At 37.6% G+C, this 27707-nt stretch overlaps 1 protein-coding gene and 1 pseudogene across 1 annotated transcript in view; one reads left to right on the top strand and one right to left on the bottom strand.

Moving 5' to 3' along the window:
• Window positions 1-27707, bottom strand: part of Ascc3 (activating signal cointegrator 1 complex subunit 3) — a 380520-nt gene that overhangs the window by 291965 nt on the left and 60848 nt on the right. The window lies entirely within an intron of this gene.
• LOC105944162 lies at window positions 5115-24257 on the top strand (annotated as a pseudogene).

Raw genomic sequence — 27707 nt, 5'->3', positions numbered from 1 at the left:
ACATTCCACAACAAAAACAGGCTAAAGGAATTTATGACAACTAAACCAGCTCTACAGAAAATAATTGAAGGAATTCTTAAAGCCAAAGAGAAAGCTAAACACACACAGGAGGAAATAGGAAAAAAATAAACCACATTCAAATAACAGTTAAAACAAATGAGTAAAGGAAAAACAGGAAACACTACAAAATAAGAAAAATGGAGAGAATAAATGAGTACTTTTCAATAATAACTCTTAATATCAATGGCCTCAATGCCCCATCCAAAAGACACAGGCTTGCAGACTGGATTACAAGGCAGGATCCTGCCATTTGTTGCCTCCAGGAAACTCATCTCTCAATAAAAGATAGACACCACCGTAGGGTGAAAGGATGGAAAATGGTATTTCAAGCAAATGGGCCTAGGAAACAAGCAGGGGTTGCTATCCTAATATCAGACAGGATACACTTCAAAGCAACGTAAGTGAAGAAAGATAAAGAAAGTCATTTTATGCTGATTAAAGGAACACTCCAGCACGAGGACATTACAATCCTAAACATATATGCACTTAACATTGAGAATCCCAGTTTCATCAAACAAACACTATTAGACTTAAGGTCACAGATAACATCAAACACAATTGTAGTGGAAGACTTCAATACTCCATTCTCATCAACTGACAGGTCATCCTGGCAAAAAATAAACAGAGATACATCTGAATTAAATGATGTCATGGAACAAATAGACCTAACAGATATCTACAGAACATTCCATCCAAATGCTCCAGAATATATATTTTTCTCAGTAGCACGTGGAACATTCTCTAAAATAGACTATATATTAGGACACAAAGCAAATGTCCACAATTATAGGAAAACTGAAATAATCCCTTATACTCTATCTGACCACAATTGGATTAAACTGCAAATCAGCAACAAGAAAAGCTACAGGGCATACAGAAATTCATGAAGACTAAACAGTACACTATTGAGTGATCAGTGGGTCATTGAAGAAATCAAAAAGGAAATCAAAAAATTCATAGAATCAAACAATGATGAAAATACAACATACCAAAACCTGTGGGACACAATGAAAGCAGTCCTAAGAGGAGAAATTTACAGCTCTAAGTGCCTACGTTAAGAAATTAGAGAGTTCACAAATAAACAATTTAATGCTCCACCTTAAGGCCTTGGAAAAAGAACAAGGCAAACCAAAAAGCCATAGATGAGAAGAAATCATAAAGATTAGGGCAGAAATTAATGAAATAGACACCAAGAGAAAATCCAAAGAATCAATGAAACAAAGAGTTAGTTCTTTGAAAGGATAAACAAGATTGATAAACCCTTAGCAAATTCGACCAGAAGAAAGAAAGAAGAGACAAAAATTAATAAAATTAGAGATGAAAAAGCACCATTACAACAGATACCAAAGAAATTCAGACAATTACAAAGATATACTTTATGAATATATATTCCTCTAAGTTTGAAAATTTGAAAGAAATGCATGGTTGTCTTGATTCATATGACCTACAAAAATTAAATCAAGATGAGATAAACCATTTAAATAGTCCTATAACAAGTACAGAGACCCAAGCAGTTATAAGAAGTCTCCCAACTAAAAAAAAAAAAAAAAAAGCCCAGGTCCAGATGGATTCACTGACAAATTTTACCAGAACTTCATGGAAGAACTAACACCAATGCTTCTCAAACTTTCTCATAAAATTGAAGAGGAAGGAATTCTACCCAACTCCTTCTATGAAGCCAGCATCATGCTCATACCAAAACTAGGCAAAGACAGAACAAAAAAAGAAAATTGAAAACCAATCTCCCTCATGAACATAGATGCAAAAATTCTGAATAAAATATTGGCAAAAAGAATACAATAATATATCAAAAAGATTATTCACCCCGACCATGTTGGCTTTATCCCAGGGTTGCAGGGATGGTTCAACAAATGCAAATCAATAAATGTAATATATCATATAAATCATCTGAAGGACAAAAATCACATGATCATCTCAATAGATGCCAAAAAGGCATTTGACCAAATCCAACATTCTTTCATGGTAAAAGTATTATAGAAACTGGGACTAGAAGGAATATATCTCAACATAGTAAAAGCTATTCATGACAAACCTATAGCCAACGTAATACTAAATGGTGAAAAACTCAAAGCTTTTCCACTAAATTCAGGAACAAAACAAGGGTGTCCACTGTCCCCACATTTATTTAATATAGTACTGGAAGTCTTAGCTATAGCAATAAGGCAAGAGACACTCATAAAAGGAATACAAATTGGAAAGAAAGAGATCAAAATACCTCTATTTGCAGATGATATGATTCTATACATGAAGATCCTAAAAACTCTACCAGCAAACTGTTAGAGCTGACAAACACTTTTAGAAACGTAGCAGGATACAAAATAAATACACAGAAGTAGCTTTCGTATATTCTAACAACAAATGTGTGGAGAATGAAATCAGGGATCTGCAACATTCACAATTGCCTCAAAAAAAAAATAAAGTACCTTGGAATAAACTTAACTAAGGAAGTGAAAGAGCTCTACAATGAGAACTTTAAAACACTCAAGCAAGAATTTGCTGAAGACACAAGGAAATGGAAAGATAGCCCATGTTCTTGGATTGGAAGAATCAATATTGTGAAAATATCAATCTTACCAAAAGCAATCTACACACTTAATGCAATCCCCATTAAATTTCCAATGGTATTCTTCACAGGAATAGAAAAAAAAATCCAAAATTTCATTTGGAAGCACAAAAAACCTCAAATGGCCAAAACAATTTTGAGCAACAAGAATAAGGCTGGTGGTATCACCATACCTGATTTTAAGCTACATTACAAAGCCATAGTAAAAAAAAAAAAAAAAAAAAAAAAAAGTGGTGGGGGGGCTATGTAACTAAATAGAGAGTTCTCACCAGAAGAAATACAGATGGCATATAAACATCTAAAAAAGTGTACTACATCCTTAGCCATCAGGGAAATGCAAATTAAAACTACCTTGAGATTCTACCTCTCTCCTGTCAGAATGGCTACCATCAACAAAACAAATGACAATAAATGTTGGCGAGGTTGTGGTAAAAGAGGAACCCTTCTGCACTGCTGGTAGGATTGCAGTCTGGTACAGCCATTGTGGAAATCAGTGTGGAGGTTCTTGAGACAGCTAAAAATAGATTTGACATAAGATCCAGCTATAGCACTTCTAGGCATATATCCTAATGACTCTTTTCCCTACATTAGAGATACCCGCACAACCATGTTTATTGCTACTCTATTCACAATAGCTGGGAAATGGAACCAGCCTAGATGTCCACTGATGAATGGATAATAAAGATGTGGTACATCTACACAATGGTGTTGTACTCAGCAGTAAAGAAAAAACAAAATTTGCAGGGAAATGGATGGATCTGGAAAGGATTATAGTAAGTGACATAACCCAGGCCCAGAAAGCCAAACATCACATGTTCTCTCTTATATGAGGATACTAGCTACAAATGTACAGTGTTGTGTATGATCTGGAACCAATAATCAGTAGCAGAGGCCCATAAGCCAGAAAAAGCTATGGGGAGGGAGGAGAGAGATGGTCTTAAGAGGATGGTATTGTAAATATGTAAGTATAAGAACAGATTACAGGAAGGGGAAAGGCCTAAGCGAAGTCAGGGGAAGAGATCGAATAAAAGAAAGATTGTTGGGGGGGGGGGTCAATCAAAATTCAAGCTATTCTGAATAAGACATATGAAAATCTACTTTTTTAAATAATGGCACATCCAGAAGCAATAGATTGTTACTAGAAAATTTCCAGTACCTGGGATGGGATACCTCCCAGTGAGTCATAAGCCAGGGCAGTTTATGTTGCCTCCAAAACATTGCAGGCTATTGCAAAGGCCCTGGTTCCCCATGAAAAAGAGATGGTAAGACCCTATTGCTGAAGACGTCACATGCCTAAGCGGCAAAGTCACTGAGAAATCAAGCTGGGGCTGAGCAGAAAACCTTCTCCCTGTAGCCCAGGCCAACTGAAAGCTGGAAAAGCTGCACTATATACAGACTTATGGGTGATAGAAGTCATCAGCAGTAAAAACAGTGGACACTAGAAACCTCAAGTTTGTCCAAACAAGCCAAATGTCTGAAAGAGTGCAATAGTGGCATGTCTGCTCTGGGAGAAACCAACTGCTCTCTAATTGGACTGAAGGCCCACTCTATGGGAGGGAATGTGCCTGTTACTGAAAACCTAATCAAAAGCCTATGGCAGGAGAGGTCATCAGCCTTAGGAGTATAAAGCCTGCTCTTGTCTGGATAAATGCATATATTACTCTCACCAAATTGTCCCAAAATCACTACACTTAATGTTCATACTCATATTAATGCTACTCTCACTTCTGGTTAGAGAAGCTTCTCTTTGCAGATGGTGATGACCACTGTGATGGCCCAAAAGGCAACATAGTGCTGAGAAGAAGGGACGGAGGGATGTCCAGCATGGAAACATCTCACACCCTCCAAGGCTCAGGGTCCACTGTGGAAGATGGCAGAAAGAATGTAAGAACCAAAGGAAGGGTACCATTCCTTACATACAACTATACAGACAGAATTTGGCCTCGATATCCAAGACCTGACAGTGCCTAGCAATACCCACACAAGACCCTCATAATAGGAGAAAAAGATGATGACATCAAATTAACAGAGAGACTAACTGACAGAGGGCAGAGCTATGAAGGTTAAGGCGGAGAGAGGGGAGGGGAGGGGAGGGGAGGGGAGGGGAGGGGAGGGGAGGGGAGGGGAGGGGAGGGAAATGCCATGGTTTGTTGTCTGTAAGTATAGAAGTTGTCAATAAAAATATATGTAACAAAAAATATAATATAAATTTAAAAATATATAATAAAAAATAATTATGAGATCAATTTTCAGTGTAAGATCATGACCATAGGTTCTAGAGCAATCCTCAATAAAACTGAAGGAACTAATATAACAAAACCACCACCGAAAACTTCTAGAAATTGTTTCCTAAAGGAATATGGCAAAGGAAATATTTGAGAAAATTATAGAAACTTAGAGAAATTCTAAGGCATGTGTACACCACTCCACCACACTCCCTTAACAGATAAGAAAAGCAGAAACCATAACCATGAATACAGAAGGGCCAGGTCCTAAAGTGGTTGTTACAGAACAAAAACAAAGGTTCTCTCCACCTTGCACCAATCAGAAGACTTCTTCCCAAGAGAAGCTGGCCATCAGCACTTCTCAATCTGTCCAAATCTTCCTTATCCGCGGCACTTTCCAACAAGTAAGTTTAGGAAGTGGTAGTTCCCTTTTCCACTCAGTTCTTGCTCATGGAGTGAGACACTGTAATCCTTTTCACTTTAGCCCTGACTCTTCAAAGTTGGTCATTTTACACTGAAACAAGAAGAGGAACCCAGGGCTAATACCTAACCTAGCCATGGAATTCTCACCTTCTATGGATACTTAGAGATGCCTGCTATTGTCCCACCCTCTCCATTCAAGAGTTCTTACTCAGATATTATACCTTGGAGGACTAAACTACCAAAGCTTCCTATCTTCCCAAAGAAACTGATTTCACTTATAACAAGGCATAAAGTTGATGCCTAAAAACTCTTAAATTAAAACAACTAAGGTTGGGCTGGAGAGATGGCTTAGCAGTTAAGACTCAGGTTCAATTCCCCAGAACCCACATAAGCCAGATGTACAACATGGCATATGTGTCATTTGCAGTGGCTGGAGGCCCTCTCATGCCCATTCTCTCCCATTCTCTTTCTCTACCTGCCTCTCTCTCTCTGTCTCAAATAAATAAATATAAAAAGACAAAAGAAACAAGTAAGATTAAAGCTGGGATTGGTGGCTCACACCTATATGCTCAGCACTTGAGAGACTGAAATAGCAGGTTCTCAATGTGATAGGCCAGCCTGGGATACAGAATGAGTTTCAAGTCAACCTTGGCTAATGTAAGATCCTGCTTTGAAAGAAAGAGGGAGAGAAAGAGGGGCTGAGAAGATTATTCAGTGGTTAAAGGGACTTGCTTGCAAAGCCTGCTGGCCCAGGTTCAGTTGCCTAATACCCACATAAAGCTGGAAAGGCATTTGATTGCAGTAATGTGTACACACACACACACACACACACACACAAAGAGATAGAGAGAGGAAGAGTGAGAGCAAGCAAGTATATGTGAAAGAGAAAAGGAAAGGAAAGATTAAAAAGAGAGATAAGATCTAACATGGCAAGCTACAATGTTAAAAGATTCATGGACAATTCAAAGACTTACTTCAGGAAAGAATAAACAGCTGCTAAAAGAAGCCCTACCTATTGGGGTAAGAATAAATAACATAGGCCTCTGTTTTTACAAAGAAGATTTACCAAATTAATTTGCAGAGTAATATATAGCCAAGGAAATATTACATACAAGAGGTCAATCAACTGTAACTAAAAGCTAGGTATGATCACTGAAAGAAAAGAAGAAAGCCCTGCTCTGGGTGCATGTGGGCATCCCACCTGACAGTATTATGTTACTGACAGTCCTCTGGAAGTATATGTCCATCAGTAGCATAATACTGTCAGGTAAGGAGGGATAGAATTGTATCCACTGAAATAATATGGTAATTACCAAACCAACAGCCCTCAGTGCAGGGAACCAACATCCAAAACTATATATATATGTATATATATATATGTATATGTACATACATATATAACAACCCACATTGGAGGGAAATAAACCAACTAATAGAAACTATCTGTGAAAATGACCAAATGTTAAATTAAAAAAAAAAGAATACAAGAAAGAAAGCATAAGACAAGTCCTAATTAATTAAGGAAATGAAGAAAAATACAAAAAGTGCAAATTCTGCCATTTAAAAGCATAAAAACTGAAACAAAGGTGCATTACAAGAGATAAATAGTATTTCTGACCTGATAGGATTTGAAACTGAAGAGACTCAGAGAAATGTTGGGCACCAATAACTGCACCAACATAGAACTACTCAAAGAAGAAAGAATATGAACATATTAAAAGAAAGAGGCCCAGGACCTCAAGTTTATATTAAGACATCAATCCATATATCCAAGAAACTCAACAAACCCCAAGTATGACAAACATAGAAGTCTAGTAATTGTTATACAATAATAAAAAATGCATAGAGATGCAGCATAAAGCTTGAAAACAGTTTAAAAAAAAAAAAAAAGAACGAAATCCAACACCTAAAGAAAGCCCCAATAAACTAATGACCTCACAGATGTACTATTCTTGTAGCCTTACTAGAAACAACTTAAGACAGGAAAGGCTTACTTTGGTGGAAATTTGAAGGAATAAAGTCAATCCTGGCAGGTAACACCAGGAGGCAGGCAGCTCCCTGCAGAGTGGGGTGGGGAGTTGTGGGGAGCTATTCCCTTATCTCTCAGATCAGAAGAGCAAGATGCTGGTCCGCCTTTCTCCTCTTTATCCAGTCCTGACACCAATGCACAGGATGATACTGCCCACATTCAAGGAAGGTCTTCGTCCCTCAGTTAATCCTCTCTGTACTCAAACCTGTACCTCACTAATGACTTAGACACTTATTAATCGAATCAAGTTGACCATCAAAGTTACCCATTCTCATCAGCAGAAACATAAGACTACAGATGAAGAGATAACCTAGACAAAGTGCTCCTGCCCTTGTGCTATATGCCTGCAATCCATTGGTCTGTGAGGACTTAGACTCAGTGAAGGGCTGGGGATTAACCACACACAAAAAAAAACTGTATACTAAAAACCCTATATCCAACAAAACTATCTTTTAAAGGGCATTCTCATACAAACATCAACAACACAAAGCTAACCACAGCCAGCCTACTTCATGAGAACTATTAAAGGAAGTTCTTCAGTATGAGAGTGACTTTAGATAAGGATCTACCCTCAACTAAACCTAACAGGTAACTTTAGCCAAGCCACATGAGAGGGGAGGGGTAAAAAGAATACATACTGTTCAAGTACACATGAAGCAATCACTAGGATGGATCATATAGCAGATTCTAAAATCAGCCTCAATACCATTTTTATGGAAAGCAAATAAAACAGTGCTTTAAAGGAAATTTATATTACACATGATTTTAAAAAACCCACAAATCAGTATTTTCAACAAATACCTAATAAATAAAATAAAATAAAGTAAGCAGAGGAATGAAGTAACAATTGAAGAGCAGAATGAAAGAGAACATAAACAAATAATGAAGATCAAGAAAATAAAAAAAGATATCCTGAAAGATATAAAATCAATAAGCCTTTACCTAAATTAGTCATGAAAAGAGACTGAAAGGTTGATATCAATAATAAACTCAAATTAGATGGCTTAAAAAGGAATAACATGAACAACGAGTGTTGGGTATATTTGATGAAATGCCAAATTCCTAGGAAGATACAAACTACAAAAACTAACCCAAGAATATACAGAGATTCTAAATAGACCTCTAAAAAGTAAAAGGTAGCTGGGCGTGGTGGCACATGCCTTTAATCCCAGTACTTGGGAGGCAGAGGTAGGAGGATCCTCGAGAGTTCAAGGCCACCCTGAGACTAAATAGTGAATTCCAGGTCAACCTGGACCAGAGTGAGACCCTAGCTCAAACCTGTACCTCACTAATGACTTAGACACTTATTAATCGAATCAAGTTGACCATCAAAGTTACCCATTCTCATCAGCAGAAACATAAGACTACAGATGAAGAGATAACCTAGACGAAGTGCTCCTGCCCTTGTGCTATATGCCTGCAATCCATTGGTCTGTGAGGACTTAGACTCAGTGAAGGGCTGGGGATTAACCACACACACAAAAAAAACTGTATACTAAAAACCCTATATCCAACAAAAACAAAAAAAAAATTTAAAGGTTAAACAATTATCAAACAACCCACACAGAAAGTCCAAAATTTATTGGTAGTTATTTTTCCATTTTTATTGAGAAACTGCATTCCATTGTGGAATTTTACTCAATAATTGAAGAGGTTAATGCCAATTCTAGGCAATTTTTCAAAAACTGGAAAATACAAGACAATTTCCAAACTCATTTTTATTAAGTTGATAACAGTGACCTAAAAACTAAACCCACTACATGAAAACTAGAGATCAACATGAAATGCAAGCAGACAGAACCTAGAAATATTAACATAGAAAAATGAAGGAGATATATGATATAGACATAGATAACAGGACTATATGATAGAGAGTTAACATGACAACGTGAAACAATTATCAGTAATGCAAGGGTTGACTCATCAGAAGAAAAGCAATTGATATATTTTATCAAGAAAACAAAAAAGAAATTACAGGATTAATTTAACAGATGTCCAAAAGGTAATTTTCCTCTTTAATGATAAAAACACTCAAGAAAACTAGTACTAAAGTGAGATTCCACAACCTTATAAAACACATCTATGAAAACCTACACCTAGCATCACATATATCATCATAAAGGTCAAAGACTGGATCTTAGCCAGTAAGATCAGAAATAAGACAAGAAAGTCTCAACTCACCACTGCTATTCAACACTGTAGTGTAGGTTCTAGCCAGGGCATTTAGGCAAGAAAAGAAATGTAAGGCATCTAGGTAGAAACAGAAGAAATAAAACTATTTTATTCACAGATGGTATAATTTTACAGAGAAAATACTATTAGAACTAGTATGTTCTTCAAGGTCACAAGATAAAAGATAAATATCAAATATCAATCCCATCTCTGCACCATCAATGAACAGTACAAAATAAAATTAAGAAAGCAATTTCTTATATAGCACTATCAAAAATTACTTAGGAATAAATGTAACAAGGACTTGTGCTGAAAACTACAGAAACCTGCTAAAAGCATTAGAGGTAAATAAATTGGAAACAGTCCGAGTCCATAAGTCAAAATATCTAATTCATAAGATCATAACACAACCCACTTTGGTCTAAGATTCAATGCAATCCTTCTCAGAATCCCTGGTAACATCTTCTCAGAAATTAGCACACTGACTAAAATTCTAAAATTCATATAGAATGGAAAGAAGCCCAGAACAGATAAAACAATCTTCATATTAAAAAAAAAAAAAAGCTACACAGGATAATTCAGAACTCATACTACCTTATTTCTAGACTTTAAACCAATCAACAGTAATCCAGTGTCATACTACCACAAGGTTAGATAAACTGATCAATGGAACAGAACTAAAAGTCCAAAAATAAACTCATGCTGCTATGGTCAACTGATTTCTGAAGTGTCAAGGCTATTCAATGAGGAAGAATAAAAAAGTCTTTCATGAAGTAATACTGCCATGCCTAGTAACGAGGGGGAAGGAGAGGAAGCAGGAAAAAAGGAAAGAGGTGAGGTGAGGAGGTAGTACAGAAAGAGGGAAAAGGAAGAAGCAGCTGGGCCATTACCCCAGAACACAAACAAAATTAACTCAAAATGCCATAAAAGAATGAAAATTATAAATCCTATGGCTTCAAAATAGATAATGAAATAAAATAGGTAATGAGTATGACTTCAAAACATGAGGAACAGAAAAAAAGAAAACAGACAGTTTGAATTTCACCAAAAGACACTTTCATGCTTTAAAGCATACTGTTAATAAAGTGAAAGGCAATCCACAAGATGGAACAAAAATGCAAATTATCTACCTGATAAGAAACTTCTATTCACAACATACTAAGAACTCTAACAACTCAGTAAGAATTTTTAAAAATTCAATTTTAAATGACCAAAATGTATAAATTTCTGTAAGAAACACATATAAATATGTACTAAATCTGACAATATCATTAGTCTTCAAGAAAACAGAAAGAAAAAGTCAAAATATATCACTTAACACATACCAGGAAGACTATAAACATGTTAAGTTCCAAGCACTGTACAGACATAGAAAAACTGGAATACTAAGAATACGTACAAATTGTTTGTTGGAATATAAAATTGTATAGTCACAGTGGAAAATAATTTGCTAGTTCAGTAAGTTGGCCATAATATGACTCAATAATTCCCCTCCAAGGTATATACATCCAAAAACACTATGTGCCTAAATAAAGATTAGATAGATACATAGATTGACAGACAGACAGACAAAGGGTACTAAGAACACACAAAAGATGAAATCACCCAAAATGTCATCAAATGGTAAATATCAATGGACAAGTGGTGACATATCCAGGCAATGGAAGGCCATACTGTTATAAAGAATTAAAATAGTATACAACACAGATAAATTTTGAAAACATTTTGCCAAGTTAAAGAAATCAGCCATGATAGACTATATTTTATGATTCTATATATATGAAATATCCATGACAAGGAAATCTCTATAAGTAAAGCATAGAGTAGTAGTAGTTCACTAGAGGAGGGGAGATGACATTGAAAAGCCCAAGATTTCTTTTTGAGGTTAAGTATGGTAAAATTGTCATAATGATGGCACATATCTGCTCATGCATGAGAAATGATGATTTATGCACTTTAAATGAGGTTAGGGGTTAGATAACTGAAATTCATATCTACTATACTGTTACTACCTCTCCAAACTGTATGTATATACATCTAAGATACAACTATAATAGGAAATGCTACATACAGTAGACTGTCCTATGACTCGTTCTTATGTTAGAAAATAATTATAACTGACAGAGACACTTAACATATGTTCTTTACCAAACAATGGTGTTCACAAATGGCTAATTCTTATTAAAAAATTTTAGAGCAAAATAATTTTAGGAAATCATTAGACTATTTAGAAGCTAATTTCTCATACAACATACCAAGTTTAGGATCAGAGCACAAGGGTGTTTTCTTAAAGTTAACCCATCTATGTCCTAGCAAGAGACATGCAGAAGCTGGATACTCAGAATATGTAGACTTCTGTAACCCCAGATGAAGACCCAGCAGAGGTGTGAAATCAGCTCTCATTACATGTAAAGAAATCCCCAAATCCTGTGGTCTGTAACATTTGCCACACTGAGAGCAGGTGCAGCTCTCACTCAAGGTCTGTACCACAGACTGCTTTGGCAGCAACACTGACTGCTTACAGAAGCACAGCTCTCTAGTTCAGTATGCTCTATGCTGAGAAAATGTTCTGAAGCTACCAAATTACAGAAGAGGGAGAGAGGTTAACCACGGGTAATGAAGCCACAGAAGCAGACATCTACTGAAGAAGTAAAAACTAGGAATAAAAATACAGCTTTCACACAAAGGAAAATTGAAAAGTTGCACTATTCTTGCTATAACATAAGAAATTAAAGAAAGACAATAAATATAGATAGTAAACACTGTTTCTTGGTAGGTATTGTTTTATGGTTCATGATTAGTGGTTTTATTTGTTTGAAACAGTGTCTCTCTTTGTAAAGTAGGCTAACCTCCAACGTACAACCTTTGTACCTAAGCCTCTCAAATACTGACACTAAAAGCAAGTGCCACCATGGCTAACCCTGGTGGATATTGCTAAAGTTTGTATTATTTGTTTAAAACATATTTTTGTTTTTGTTTTGGCTAGGTATGGTGATGCACACCTTTAATCCAAGTACTCCAGACGCTAAGGCAGGAGGATAGCTGTGAGTGAAACACCAGCCTGGAGATACAGAGTGAGTTTCATGGCAGCCTGGGTGACAATGAAACCCTGAACTGAAAAATACACACACACATGGGGGGTGAGGGCTGGGGGAGGGAGGGAGAGAATAATCTAAGGTTGTAGAGACATTACTGTTATTATAAAATATTTTTATTTTCATTAAATTAACTAACAAAGTATCTTAAATGCCAAAATAAAAACATAAGAATATGTACAGATTAACATTAAAACAGCATTATTTCCTTGTTTCTTGGTAATGAAACAGTTTTAAAAGATGGATATGATTTAGGAATCTATAAAAAAAAAGATAAACACCCATGTGCCATCATATAATAAACTAGATCATTGTTCCATCAAGAACAATAAATGTTAAAGTCACACACAATTACTAACATGTCACAAAAATTACACTGCTCTAAAAGGAAAGCAAAGAGCAATGTTAAACATTTTAAACAGCATAGCATGGAAAAGTATACTGCAAATCTCACGAAAATTGATAACAAGATAAAACGGGTCTAAATAAGAACCATAAATCTGTTTTCACACTGGGCTATGTGGATACAAGCTGGAAAAGTACAGGATAAATAAGACAAATCCACTTGGATTATGAATCTGCTAAGGATTTATCAGAAAAACTTTATTCCCAGATAAAATACAATGCTCATCATATTACTGTGCCACGTGAACCCTGGTTCTCAAAGCAGACAAAATTGATGAATGAATAATCAGTGAAAGAAACTTTGAAGCAAATAAATATTTCAGTATTTACTATAGGATTAACAATCCTATTTCCATGTAGTGAACATTAAATGATTCAGTTTTAAAAAATTCCATTTGGAGTTCCAGAAAGATTTTTTTTGTTGTTGTTGTTTTGTTTTGGTTTTTCAAGGTAGGGTCTCACTGAAGCCCAAGCTGACCTGGAATTCACTATGTAGTCTCAGGGTAGTGTGGAACTCATGGTGAGCCTCTTACCCCTGCCTCCTGAGTGCTGGGATTAAAGGTGTGTGCCAACAAGCCTGGCTCTCAGAAAGACTTCTTTTATAACAGAGGCCAGTAATTTTCTACATCAAATAGTTAATAGGCATTCTGAAAGTGGTCATCAATGCACAGTAAGCAGAATGTCTTCATATATTTAAAACATCTTTTGAATAAGAATTTGGTTAGGCAGATTATGGGATTAATCTCAGTATCAAGATTGGCCACTACAATTGCTATTCAGCAATGGCAATGTGGCAATGTCCTGTTTGACAATGACAAATAAATAAGGCAAAACCAAATTTACCGTCAGCATGTATATATGTTAGAACCAAAAATCTAAGTTTTTATAAATTATCTGAGAAAAATCTAAAAACTATTAAAGATAATATAGAACATGGGTTATTATAAGAAAATTCCAGTGCCAGAGATGACATACTTAACAGTAAGTTATTGGTCAGGGAGGTCCCTGGGGTCTCCAAAACAATATAGTCTCTTATCAGTGCTCTTGGGTGCCCAACATAACTAGATAGTAAAACCCTATGGCTGAAGATACTACATGTATGGATTGCAGAACACTAGAAAATAAAGCTGGAACTAAGCTAAAAGCCTCCTACCCGATAACTAGGTGTCAGGCCTGGAAAGTGCTATGTAGCCTGCTGGGAAAGAAAAGTCATCAAATCTTAACCAGCAATGGACCTTGTGAGATACACTACTGGCTAGCCAGGCAAGATGTGCCCATGGGTACAGTTGTAGCATGACTGATGGGGGAACCAGCTTCTCTGTAACTGTACTGGAGGCCAGTTCCATGGTTCTGGTACTAAAAACTTAATCAAAAGCCTATGGCTGTGAAGGTCTGAAATCATAGAAGGGAAGCTACAAGTAATGTCTGGCTAAATGGATATGTTGTATCCATCAAAGTACCTGCTAAATAATTATGTTCATGCACATAGATCTGTGTTCTTCTCAGTTTCAGCCAGGGAAGCTTCTTTTTGAAGCTGGCAGTGACTGCTGGGGAGACTAAAAAAACTCATCAAAGTGCTGGGATAACTGAGTTCTCAGCACTAAATGAGACATCTCTATCAAATCCTCCACAACTCCAAGAACATTTTACAGGAAAGACAGAAAGAATGTAAGAGCCAAAGAATGGTGAGGAGTGCTTTGGAACACTGTCTTCAAAACAGCAATTGGACAGGGCATTCATGACCTTACAATGGCTGCCATTACCTGCAACAGATCTACATAACATTGAACTCATCCGCATATCACCATGGATGATGGATAATGAATAAATAAACAAATAAAACACCAAAATAAAAGAGTAGTTGGAAAAAAGGATTCAGTGAAAAGGGTATGGGGGGAGGACAAAAGAAACGGGAAGGGATTATGATCCAAATACATTATGTACAAGTATGATAATTGTAAATAAAATTTTAAAGGATAATCTATAAAACCTCACAATTAGGTTTGAAACTCAGAGAGGGGGCAAATTTTTCCTTCAGTGGTAGTGACCAGTAAGGTACATATGCTCTTATAAGTAACAGCCCTCTCTCCAAGCTCATGAAAATAACTCTAATGAAACCCAGTATCTGTCTGTCACTCTCTCTCACTCACACGTGTCATCAAAGAAACATAAGAGGGTCTAGTTGAGAAGGGGTCCAACAGGAGGGGAAAAGGTAAAGAAAAAGCAATAGGAGATGATTATGATCAAAGTATATTCATGTATAAAAACTGTCAAATAAAAACTTAAATTCATGTGCACCTGTGTATGAACTATGATTCCCACATATAAACATTAAGAAGCCTTAGAAAGATAGGCAGTTATTATTCTGTGGGCTCAAAATTGAACAAAACTAGCTGGGCATGGAGGTGCACACCTTTATTCCAGCACTCAGGAGGCAGAGGTAAGAAAATCTTTGAGTTCGAGGCCAACCTGAGACTATATAGTGAATTCCAGGTCAGCCTGGGCCAGAGAGAAACCTACCTCAAATCCCACCCCCACCGCAAAAAAGAACAAATACAATGAAAGGAAAAAACGAATTCAATAAATAATAGTAATACAGTATTTTCAACAACCCCTTAATATCCTAGAGGTTACAATATTAATTGAAGCACTTTTGAAGTCATGAGTTACAGTTCACCTGTACTTTTATTTTTTTTTTTAAGTAGCTATTTAAAAAATGTTTTATTTATTTCAGAGGGAGGGAGAGGAAGAGAACAAGGCAGATAGAGAAAATATGGACACACCAGAACCTCTAAGCCACTGCAAATGAACTCCAGATGCATGCGCCATCTTGTGCATCTGGCTTACATGGGTACTGGGGAATCAAACCTGGGTCCTTAGGACACACAGGCAAGTGCCTTAACCACTAAGCCATCTCTCCAGTCCAATACTTTTAAGGAATGCTACAATGAACAATTTAAGTATATCCTGAGCAAAGTAACCAGGATTGTGAATATATAGGAAATGTCATAAGAAGAAAACTAAAATAAGTTGTGCTGTTTAGCTTGGAGAAGGCTTAGAGTTAGGATAACAGCAGAACAAGCTGTTTGCCCCCAAAACATTAGAAAGGCTCTTATATAAAATACAGAAACAGATATTTCACATAATTTTCCAAAGAACTACTGAAAATAAGTTACATAAAAAAGTAGTGGGTGATCAATCACACATATGAGATATTCAATAGACTATATTCTAATACATAAAAAAATATAATGAAATAATGGGATTATTTTTTACATTTTATCCAAAATAATATCAGTAACTGTGTTATGGTTTGAATGTCAAATTCTTCCATGTGTTCATGTTTCTAAACCCTTGGTCCCCAGCTGGTGGTGCTGTTTGGGAACTTTCTAGAACTTTTAGGAGATGGAACTGGAGGAAATAGGTCACTGGCAACAGCCTTCAGGTTTTATAAGTAGATCCCACCTCCTCTCTGCTTTGTGCATCCTGGCTATATGTGAGGAGTGGGACAGCCTTGCCTTCACAGTCATCATGGAGTGCATCCCCTCAAAACTGCAAACCAAAATATACCTTTTTCCTTCCTTAGGTCATTTCTGGTCAGATATATGGTCACAGAAAAAAGAACATGACAAATACAAACTAGTTAACATTTCCTCCTTATTAAAAAAAAATGGGGTTCTAAATTAATAAGCATGTAATGTCTAATATATTTTCAATTATAGGCTCTTATAGCATATATTATTTACTTAGAGTTTCTAGAACCAGCTTTATTTTAGATTAACATTTTTAATATTTTTAAAATATATCATATAGAAAACAAAGTAAAATACAATATTAACTGTGAATTTTTTCAGTAGTAGATATATTACTATTGAACCTCCCTTATCCAAAAATGTGGGAAGGATCACTTGTTAAAGAAACTGAACAAAATATAGTATATGTAAGGAGTCAGACTGTTTTCTTCAATCATTAAGAAGGGTAAAATTAAGATGGGCGTGGTGGCACACGCCTTTAATCCCAGCTTTTGGGAGGCAGAGGTAGGAGGATCACCATGAGTTCAAGGTCACCCTGAGACTACATAGTGAATTCCAGGTCAGCCTGGGCTAGAGTGAGACCCTGTCTTGAAAAACTAAAAAAAAAAAAAAAAAAAAAAAAAAGAGGGGGGGTAAAATTGACATGTGAAAGAAAACAGTTGCAATTGAATAGTCTAAAGAAGTTAGTCTCAGAGACAGATATTTCATGTTTCCTCTCACATATGGTTCCTATCAACACCTAACATCCCATAGATACAGATGACAAAGTGAACCTAGGGGAACAAAAGGAACTAATGGGAGGGAAGGGGAAGAAAGAGGAGGGCAGTAAGGTACAGGAAAGTATTAAGTTCAGATTACATTATATACTAATATGAAAATGGCCTTCATTGCCAGGCGTAGTAGTGCACACCTTTAATCCCAGGACTCAGGAGGCAGAGGTAGGAGGACTGCTGTGAGTTTGAGGCCACCCTGAGACTACTTGGTAAATTTCAGGTCAGCCTGGACTAAAGTGAGACCCTACTTCAAAAAACAAATACTAATAATAATAATAGCCTTTGTTAACTCAGTGTAACAATTTTTGTTACAGAATAATTTTTTTATTTTTTTGCTTATTATTTTCATTTATTTATTTGAGAGCAACAGACAGACAGAGAGAGAGAGAGAGAGAATGAGCACAGAGCACACCAGGGCCTCCAGCCACTACAAAGGAACTCCAGATGAGCCCCCTTGTGCATCTGGCTAACGTGGGTCCTGGGGAATCGAGCCTCGAACAGGAGTCCTTAGGCTTCACAGACAAACATTTAACCACTAAGCCATCTCTCCAGCCCTGAGAGAACATTTTTTAAAGCCATTCTGCTAGAGAAGACTTTTTTGATATAATTGTCTTCTGATCTAGGAATGCCTTAAACTTGGTAGTTATGCTTAAAATTTTTTTATCTGAAAATGTTTTAAAATGAATATTGTTTCTAAAACTGCTAATGCTTTAAAGAATTTAGAAATGCAGATTATTGTAACCTACTGATACTACTGCTGCTTATAGTTTCAAAACTTATCTGAACTTCAATGAATCTGGACCCTGGTATTTGCATTCTAATTTAGCAACTCCATTATTTCTCATTATCTCTTTTATATAAACAAACCAAAAGTGCACCACACTGCTTGGCATGATGGCACATACCTCTAATCCTAGCACTCGGGAGGCAGAGGTAAGAGGAGCCCTGTGAGTTCAAGGCAAGCCTGAGACTACATAGTGAATTCCAGGTCAGCTTAGGCTAGAATAGACCCTACCTAAAAAAAATAAAAAAAATTTAAAAAAATACACATTTATGAATGCTGGGATAACACAACACTTTAGCCTATGGCAACCATCAGTCAAAACTCAAATCAAAGCCCACTGCTCACTAGGATCTTAGACATCCTAAGACTCGGTTTCCTAAAGAGTAAAGAAAGAGTACATTCTCCTCACAGTGATATAAATTAGACATCATGTATCCAAATCTTTGAAACATGGAGTCACATACATAATAAGCATTACCATTAGGCTTACTGTACTGAATCAAAATCAAATGGGGGCGGTGCTGGAGAGTTGCCTGCAAAGCCTAAGGACTCATGTTCGACTCCCCAGGTCCCACATAAGCCAGGCACACAAAGTGATGCAAGTGCACAAGGTAGCATATGTGTAAAAGGGGGCACACTAGTCAAGTTCAATTGCAGTGGCTAGAGGCCCTAGCATGCCAATTCATATTCTCTCTCTCTCTCTTACACACACACACACACACACACACACTAAAACAAGGGGCCAGTCTATTGGGCTTACCTCAAAAAAACAAACTGATAAACAACAAATGACAGAAAACTTAATGATATTTGTCTGAGATTGGCAAAAGCCATTTAATACAATTATCTCATTACATTAATTTCTATTTTACGTTTGAAGGTCTTCATAAAGTTATCTTGAAAATCCCTACCTTTTATGTTTAAAAAATCAAGAAGAATGATTTCTGAGTGTAACAGCATTGTCAAGAAGAGTAAAAATATGAAATTCATGCTGTGATATATATTAATCAGGGAAAAATAGGAGACACATTCACACCCCAAAACCAGACTAATATTCACCTAAGCCAGAAAGTGAGCAGAAATGACAGAATACTGAGCAGGGTTAGTGCTGAGGTCAAATGGGCTCTGACTCTAAGAGCAAGGTTAGTTTCTCCTGAGGTTACCTGAATGAAGCTGCTTCATGCAGGTGGAATAAGTACTTTTTAAAAAATATTTTATTTATTTGACAGAGAAAGAAAGAGAGAGAAAATGTGTGTACCAGGGCTTCCAGCCACTGCAAACAAACTCCAGAAGCATGTGCCCCCTGTACATCTGGCTCATGTGGGTCCTGGGGAAATCAAACCTGGGTCCTGTGGCTTCACAAGCAAATGCCTTAACCGCTAAGCCATCCCTCAGAGCGTGCTCTTAGCTGGGGCCAAGCAATCTGCCAATGACCTTCCATGCTCATGAAAAGGAGCTAGAAATAACTGTCACTAAAATGACAGTTCAGGGCTAGAGAGATGGCTTAGCGGTTAAGCGCTTGCCTGTGAAGCCTAAGGACCCCGGTTCGAGGCTCGGTTCCCCAGGTCCCACGTTAGCCAGATGCACAAGGGGGCGCACGCGTCTGGAGTTCGTTTGCAGAGGCTGGAAGCCCTGGCGCGCCCATTCTCTCTCTCTCCCTCTATCTGTCTTTCTCTCTGTGTCTGTCACTCTCAAATAAATAAATAAATAAAATTAAAAAAAAATGACAGTTCATTTTGGGGCAAAGTTCATTAATGAATGCAGATGAGGGTGTTTAGAGGAATGTGAAGAGGAAAGGCTTCAAATTAACATCAGTCTGAAATAAAAATTCTAAAGTATGTGAGGAAATCTTATACTAACAATAAGCAAAAAGCACAAGTTCCCTCCAGAAACAATTAATGTAGAATGTGCCAAAGTTTCAAGTAAGTAGGATTATGAAGTTCAAAAAGATCAACAAAGTAGTTGCTTAGTTAACTGACAAAAACTAAAACAATAACTAATACTAGCAAAAGGGCCAAGCAGTGATTCCTAGGGAGACTCAAAGCTCATCATAGTGCAACTATATCACCTTGCAAGGGTAAAAGAGGAGCTACAAAGAATATAAGAGCTACAGGATATAAAGGAATGACTTGGAATGCAGACTTCCAGAAGAGACCCTTGCATCTATAACCTCACAGCAACTGTAGGAACTTGTAACAAGGCCTGAACAGTATTGGGCCCATCACCATTCCTTCATGGACGACAGAGGAGAGGGAAAATGATATCAAAGTAGAAGAGAAACTAGTTGGAAAGAAGGGGTTGAGTGAAAAGAGAAAAGAATGCAGTGAAAGAGAATGATGATAGAAATGAGAAAAAAAAAAATTTTAAACAGGAATGAATCTGCAATCTAAAAATAAAAATATAGTTGGTAAAATAAGAGAATACTAAAGAGTTCACAAAGCATTAACTATATCCCTACATGCATACATACATATATAATACACACATAATACATATATACATACAGGAAATATTTTTAACACTGAACCATCATGGGTATTATACAGTGAGAAGTTCCGATATAAAAGATGAACAGAGAGAATGCTAAGAGGGCAATATTCAAAAATATCATTCCCTGTATTTTTCTTGAAAGTCATAGACATTGAAACTGAGTGCCAATAAAGGAATGACCAATTACACTACAGCAAGTATTTTGTCAATTTTGTAATATTCAACTTAAGTGCTGAAAACAAAATGCCCCAACTAAATTATTACTAAAATGAGTGTAACTCATCTTACAAATGTATAATACAGGGGATCCAGTAGATCTATCATGTTGGAAACCAAGTGCCCTCTAATTGGACTGGAGGCCCATTCCATGGGAGGGAATACATCCCTGATATTGAAAACTTAAAACAGGGGTAGTCATGAGCCCTAGGGGTATAACATCTGCTGTTGTCTGGCTAACTGTATATACTATGCTTATCAAACAGTTCAGTAAGCACTTTTATTAATGTTCATACCATATATTAATGCTACTTTCACTTTTGGTAGGGATTCTTCTCTTTTCAGATGGCAGTGTCCTTGGGATGACTCAGAAGGTATTATGGTGCTGGAAAGAAGTGACCGCAGTGCTCAGTACTGCAATATAATATCTCTATCACACCTTCCAAGGCTCAGAGTCTAATGTAGAAGAGTTGGTAGAAAGAATGTAAGAGCCAAAGGAAGGGTAGGACTCCATACAACATGCTCCCTCCAGATACAAAATGGCCTGGATATCCATGACCTCACAGTGCCTGACACACTACCTACACAAGACTATCATAAGAGGAGGAAAAGATCATGACATCAAAATGAAAAGAGAGGCTGATTGAGATGGGGAGGGGATATGATGGAGAATGGAGTTTCAAAGGGGAAAGTAGGGGGAGGCAGGGTATTACTATGGGATTTTTTTTTTGTAATCATTTAAGTTGTTAATAAAAATTTGAAAACCAAACAAATAAAAAATGCTAGCTAGAAAAAAAAAAAAGATATATGCTCTGAATATTTTTACCCATTTCCTTATGGATTTTTCTCTAATACATAAATTGTGAATTCAACACATACATAAATGCACACTGCTTGTATCACTTAGCCAATATATTTAGAACTTTTTATCATGTCATTGGTAGTCTTCTAAAACATTGTTTCTCAGGTTTGTTAACAGATACACCATTAATCAACCACCATTCCAGTGTTAAGATATTTAAATGTTTCTGAGGTAATTCTGCTAAGTGAAAATTTATGCAACGGCTTAGAGCTGCAATAGCCCACGTGTCTGAGGTAGAAATTTGGGCATATTTTTGAGGCCTCAACTTTGCTAGAGATCAAAGTATGAACTCACTTCCTATCTCTTACCTAGATATGCTTTTCCACAAAAGACCTGGCTCCTCCTGGTAGGGAGGTCTCTCCTAAGATTTAAATCTAATCCTAACACTGTGGTTGGTCAAGTTCAACCCCCTGGGACTTGGTGTCATAGGGAGCCTCTTCCTGAGACAGCCCACAGCTCTATCCAATCCAGGTGTCCCTCTGGCTCACTTGAGCCAGAAGGTAAGGCCCACCCTCATAAGGTTATAAATATGTTTGCGGGGGAAGAGCAAACTCTCTGAGCTGCCTGACCACTTGGGAACCTACAGTTGCTGGTAAGCTTTCCCTTGGTTCTAACCCAAGCATAGCTGGGTTGAGCAAAGGGGAGAACCCCTAACCCTTACTTTTCATATGGCTTTCTCCACATGGCAGGAGCTCTTTTAACTCTCTTCTCTGTCCTTTCCATGGTTTTTCCAAGCCCAACATGTGGGCTCTCAAGCCACATGGGTCTTTCCTTGGTTCTGTATGTCTCTAACTATACTTCCCTAAATAAATATAATTTAGTACTCAAACTTCTCCATTTTATTTTATTCAATTCTTCATTTAAAATTAGACATAAACCTAGGGTTTGGTGTTCAGGGACTTTTCTGAATCCCAAGCATCCCATTACATAATGACAATATCTTATGACTAACAGGAAATTCATTACAAGAATTTTAAAATTTAACAAATCACCAAAAAAGCACATTAATAATTCCAGCCTTTGGGAGGGAGAAACAGGAGGCTCTTCAGTTAAGAGAACAGCCTGGGCTATGAAGCAAAACCTGTCTCAATAAATAAATAAATAAATAAATAAATAACGAATACATAAATAAGGGCTGGAGAGATGGTGTTAGCACTTTAAGGTGCTTGCTTGCACTGCCCAACAACCAGAATATGATTTCCCAGTATCCACATTAAGCTAGAAGTAGCAAGCAGTGCATGTATCTGGAGTTCATTTACAATGTCTAGAGGCCCTAGTGTACCCATTCATTCCTGTTCCCCTCCCCTCTCTTTAACTGTCTCTCTCCTTGCAAATAAATAAATAAAATATTTAATAATAATAACAATACAGGAACAGAGAGAGGACCAATTACCAAGGTCAGAAGAAAAAGTCATAGTAAAAAAAAAAACACAATAACAGTGGCCTGGAGAAATGGCTTACTGATTAAGGTGCTTGCCTACAAAGCCTAAAAACCCAGGCTCAACTCCCCAGACCCACACAAAGTGGCACACACGTCTGGAGTTCAACTGCAGTGGTTAGAGGTCCTGGAGTGCCAATTCTCAATCTCTGTCTCTCATAAAAAAAAATTATTAAAAAGTGAGTATACTGATAAAGTATCAGCAAATTTAACCAAACTCTAAATTAAATCACTTTTGTCATAAAATATGAACTAAAATCCCAAGCCGCAATACAGAATAAATAAAAAGAACATACTCCTTAGATGTAAAAATAATTTACAAATTTAACTCATGTCTGTTAAAACAAATTTAAGAATATGCACTAAAAGTAAGTGTAAAATTTTAGCAATGCAATGAACAGAACATAAGCAAAGTTGACAACTCTGATGAGGAGTCCAAGGATCGCTCTAAAGATAAGGGGGCCACCAAGGAGCCAAGCAAGAAGGGCTTGGCAAGGATAAGACTTGGAAGAGGCGCAGTGCTTCAGTGGAGGCAGCAGGTCTGGCTGGGACTAGCTCAGGCTCCAGCCTAGCACTGGCTCCAGCAGTGGCTTTAGCTCCTCCTCTGCATCCAGGCACCAGGAAGCTCCAGCACATCCTGCAGCTCTAGCTCCAGCAGCTCCTCTGGCTTCCCCAGCCCTTCTAGACAAAGGCATGACAACAGGTGCCATTCCCACTCTAAATCCAAACCACCCAAAAGAGATAAAAAAGAAAAATGCAAAGCATTTCCCCTAAACCCACCGAAGTGCACATTGGGAGGCTTACCACAAATGTGACAAAGGATCACATCATGGAGATATTTTCCACTTATGGGAGAATTAAAAATGAGTGACACGCCTGTAGAAAGGATGCAGCCTCATCTGTCCAAAGGCTGTGCATATGTGGAATTTGAGAATCCAGATGAAGCTGAGAAGGCGTTGAAACACATGGATGGAAGACAAATTTATTGCCAGGAGATTACTGCTACTGCTGTGTTGGCCCCCTGGCCTAGGCCACCCCTCAGCGATTCAGCCCTCTCAGGAGAAGGCTGACACCACGTCCTATGTGGTTCAGGTCACCACCTCGGATGAGAAGTTCCCTGCTTCCTGGGGCACAGGTCCCCTGTGCATGGGCGGTCTGGCTCTCCTAGCCGCTCACAGGAGCTGATCCAGCTCCAACTCCTCTTGATAAGTAAACAGAGCATTGACCCTCACTCCCATAACTTATGTCCCACCTATGTCAGTCTTGCTCCTTCTCTGGCCAAAGGTGGATCAGTAGGGAAGAATCCCTCACCTGTGAGACTTTAAAGGCAGTCATTCAGACCTTTTTTCTGTGAGTGGACTCTGGCCTGTAGACATGCTTTTGATTCAGAACTGTGCCCCTAAAGGTGCCCTATAGAGTACTGACTAAAAAGTTCTCCCATCCTGGCTATGGAGTCTGTTTAATGGCGGAGTCGAACAAGCCTCCACAGGATAGCAGTCTCTCCACAGACTACTGGGTCAAACCCCTGCTAGGCAGTATCTGCAGAAAAGGAGAACAAGCTGCTCTTAGGCCTGGCTGTGCCCCTCCTGAGTTTTCTTCAATCTCTAGGGTTAAACTTTGGAAGGTCCCATAGGTGGCTCTGTCTTTCCATGTCCTTAACCCCTGCCCTATGTCTCCTTTTCCCTTGATATTGGTGAACCATTTCCTCAAGGTCATCAGAACTATTCCACCCCCATTTCACCTATTCATGATGGCCTTGCAGGTTACAACACATACATTGCTTTTTTTCTTTCATTGTATAGTCAGTACTACTATATATTTGAGTTTTGTAACACTGTAGTATTTTAGATGAGGTTATGTATGTACTTTGTGTAAAGAAATCATATTGAATAAATATAGGATTGAAATTTAAAAAAAAACTATCATTATTGTCAGAACCTAACTCAGAAGTGAGGAAGAGATGAAAAGACAGCAGAAATGACTGCTGGGAAAGTGAAACTATGCTGTATGATCCTGGTCTGTATACACCATCACACCTCCATCAGAACAGACAATGATCCCGGTGGGTATGCCCCATTATACATCAATTAGAACCCACAGATGGAAATGCCCAGAGTGAACCTAATGTGAGCTATGGGGTTTACTTGGTAATCATGTGTTAGGTCTACCTGATGTAATAAATATACCAAACTAATGCAGGATGTTAAGGAAGACATATTCAGAAACTGTACTACTTGGGCTATTTTAGAAAAGCAAAAAAAATCAGTTAGAAAGAAGCTTGAACAATAAAGTCTATTAACTGAAAAAAAAAAAGTATAAAGTTGAAGAAAAAATGTAAAGATATTATAAAGGTAATTTCCTATTATTGACAAAATGTTATAAAATTTGAAATTGTTCATTTGTGGTTTAGACAAAATCACTGTGGTAGTTTGAACAGATGGGCCCCAATATCTTCAGTGTTTTATTAGTTTGTAGTTTGCACCTGCAGCCATCTGGATGGAGAAGGTGTCACTGGGCAAATCTTAGGGTCCAGCATTAAGGTGTGGTGATGGATTTAAAATTCCAGTCTCAAGATATGCAAAGTGCCTAATTCCACCTGGAGTTCCTGAAGTGTGCTATGTGACATGGCTTTTGGCTGTTTCTCTCTCTCTCTGTGTCTGGTCCTTTAAGAGGGGGGCAACTTCTACCATTATAGAACTTCCCCTGGATCTGTAAGTTTCAATATATATCCCTTCCTCTGTAACTGTGCCTGGTCTAAAAGTTCATCTCAGTGAACCTGAAGCTGTCTATGACAATCATCTACCAAAAAAAATGCTATGTAAAAGATGCTGAAATCTTTGTAGTGAAAATGAGTAAATAATAAAGCCAGGGAATCACAAATATTGGGTTATTTTCCTTGAGTTTCAGGTATATCAGATCAGTAAATATGTTATCTTTCTGAATTTCTCGTTGGGACCCACTTTATTTTCAGGTACCCATGAAGTCACTATCTTTCAATGTATTTCAAACACTATTGATTATTACAAATAATACAAGGGAACAAGCAGTTACAAACATGTTGTTTTTGTTTTGGGGATTTTTGCTTTTCAAGGTAGGGTCTCACTGTAGCCCAGGCCAACCTGAATTCACTATGTAGTCTCAGGGTCACCTTGAACTCTTGTTGATCCTACTTCTGCCTCCCAAGTGCTAGGATTAAAGGTGTGTGCCTCCACATCCAGCTCATAAACCATTTTATTTTTATTTTTTTTTAATTTATTTATTTGAGAGCGACAGACACAGAGAGGACAGAGAGAGGGAGGGAGAGAGAATGGGCACGCCAGGGCTTCCAGCCTCTGCAAACAAACTCCAGACACGTGTGCCCCCTTGTGCATCTGGCTAACGTGGGACCTGGGGAACCGAACCTCGAACTGGGGTCCTTAGGCTTCACAGGCAAGCGCTTAACCGCTAAGCCATCTCTCCAGCCCTCATAAACCATTTTTTACTTCTCATTTATTTATTTGAGAGACACAGAGAAAGAGACAGCCAGAAAAAGAAAAGAGAATAGACACACCAGGGCCTCCTGCCACTACAAATGAACTCCAGATGCCTGCCTGTACCACTTTGTACATCTGGTTTTATGTGGGTACTGGGGAATCAAACTCAGGCATTCAGGCTTTGCAAGAAAGCACCTTTAACTGCTGAGTCATCTCTCCAGCCCAACATTTGTTATTGTTTTAACGTTTTTTTAAATTTATTTGAGAGCGAAAGACAGAGAGAGAAAGAGACAGAAAGAGTGGGCATGCCAGAGCATCCAGCCACTGCAAACAAACTCCAGACATATGCAATACCTTGTGCAACTGGCTTACATGGATCTTGAGGAATCGAGCCTCGAACCGGTGACCTTAGGCTTCACAGGCAAGCACTTAACCATTAAGCCATCTCTCCAGCCCCTGTTTTTGTTTATTTTTAATGCTGGGTGATTGAACCAAAAACCTTGCCCATGAGCCTCATCTTCAAACTTATTTATTTATTATTTAAATCTATAGCTAAGACTGAACTCAAACTTGCAAGCCTCTTGCTTTAGCCTTAGGCATGATTATGGGCATGTCTAGACCATAACAACCCAGGCTTCGACAGTTAATATGTTTAAGTTAAAACTCCATTTTCACTGTGGAATACATGCATATGACAACTGAGTTTAACAAGACCTACCTCTTGTGTTCTAAAGAATGGAAAATTGTCATATGCCTTATTATTTAAAAAGTGGAATGTGCTTTATCAGTAAAAGCTAAAATATATGTGGAAAAAATAAAGTAAAAAACAATGCCATTCAAAAAGAATTTTTCGGGGCTAGAGAGATGGATTAACAGTTAAGAAGATGTTTGCCTACAATCCTAATGACCCAGGATCAATCCCTCAGTGCCCACATAAAACCAGATGCACAAAGTGGCGCATGCATGCGGAGTTCATTTTCTCCAGCTAGAAGCCCTAGCATACCCATTCTGATGCATTCATACTCATTCTCCCTTTCTCTCTCTCTCTCTCTCTCTGTCACTCTCAAATAAATAAATAAAAATAAACAATACATAAATAATAAGCAATTTTTTTTAACGAGGCGGACAGTGATACAGGAAGTTCC

This window comes from Jaculus jaculus, chromosome 7 (assembly GCF_020740685.1).
Source record: "Jaculus jaculus isolate mJacJac1 chromosome 7, mJacJac1.mat.Y.cur, whole genome shotgun sequence".
Taxonomy (NCBI): Eukaryota; Metazoa; Chordata; class Mammalia; order Rodentia; family Dipodidae; genus Jaculus; species Jaculus jaculus.
The sequence above is the reverse complement of the archived record's forward strand: the minus strand, read 5'-3'. Positions and strand labels throughout refer to the sequence as shown.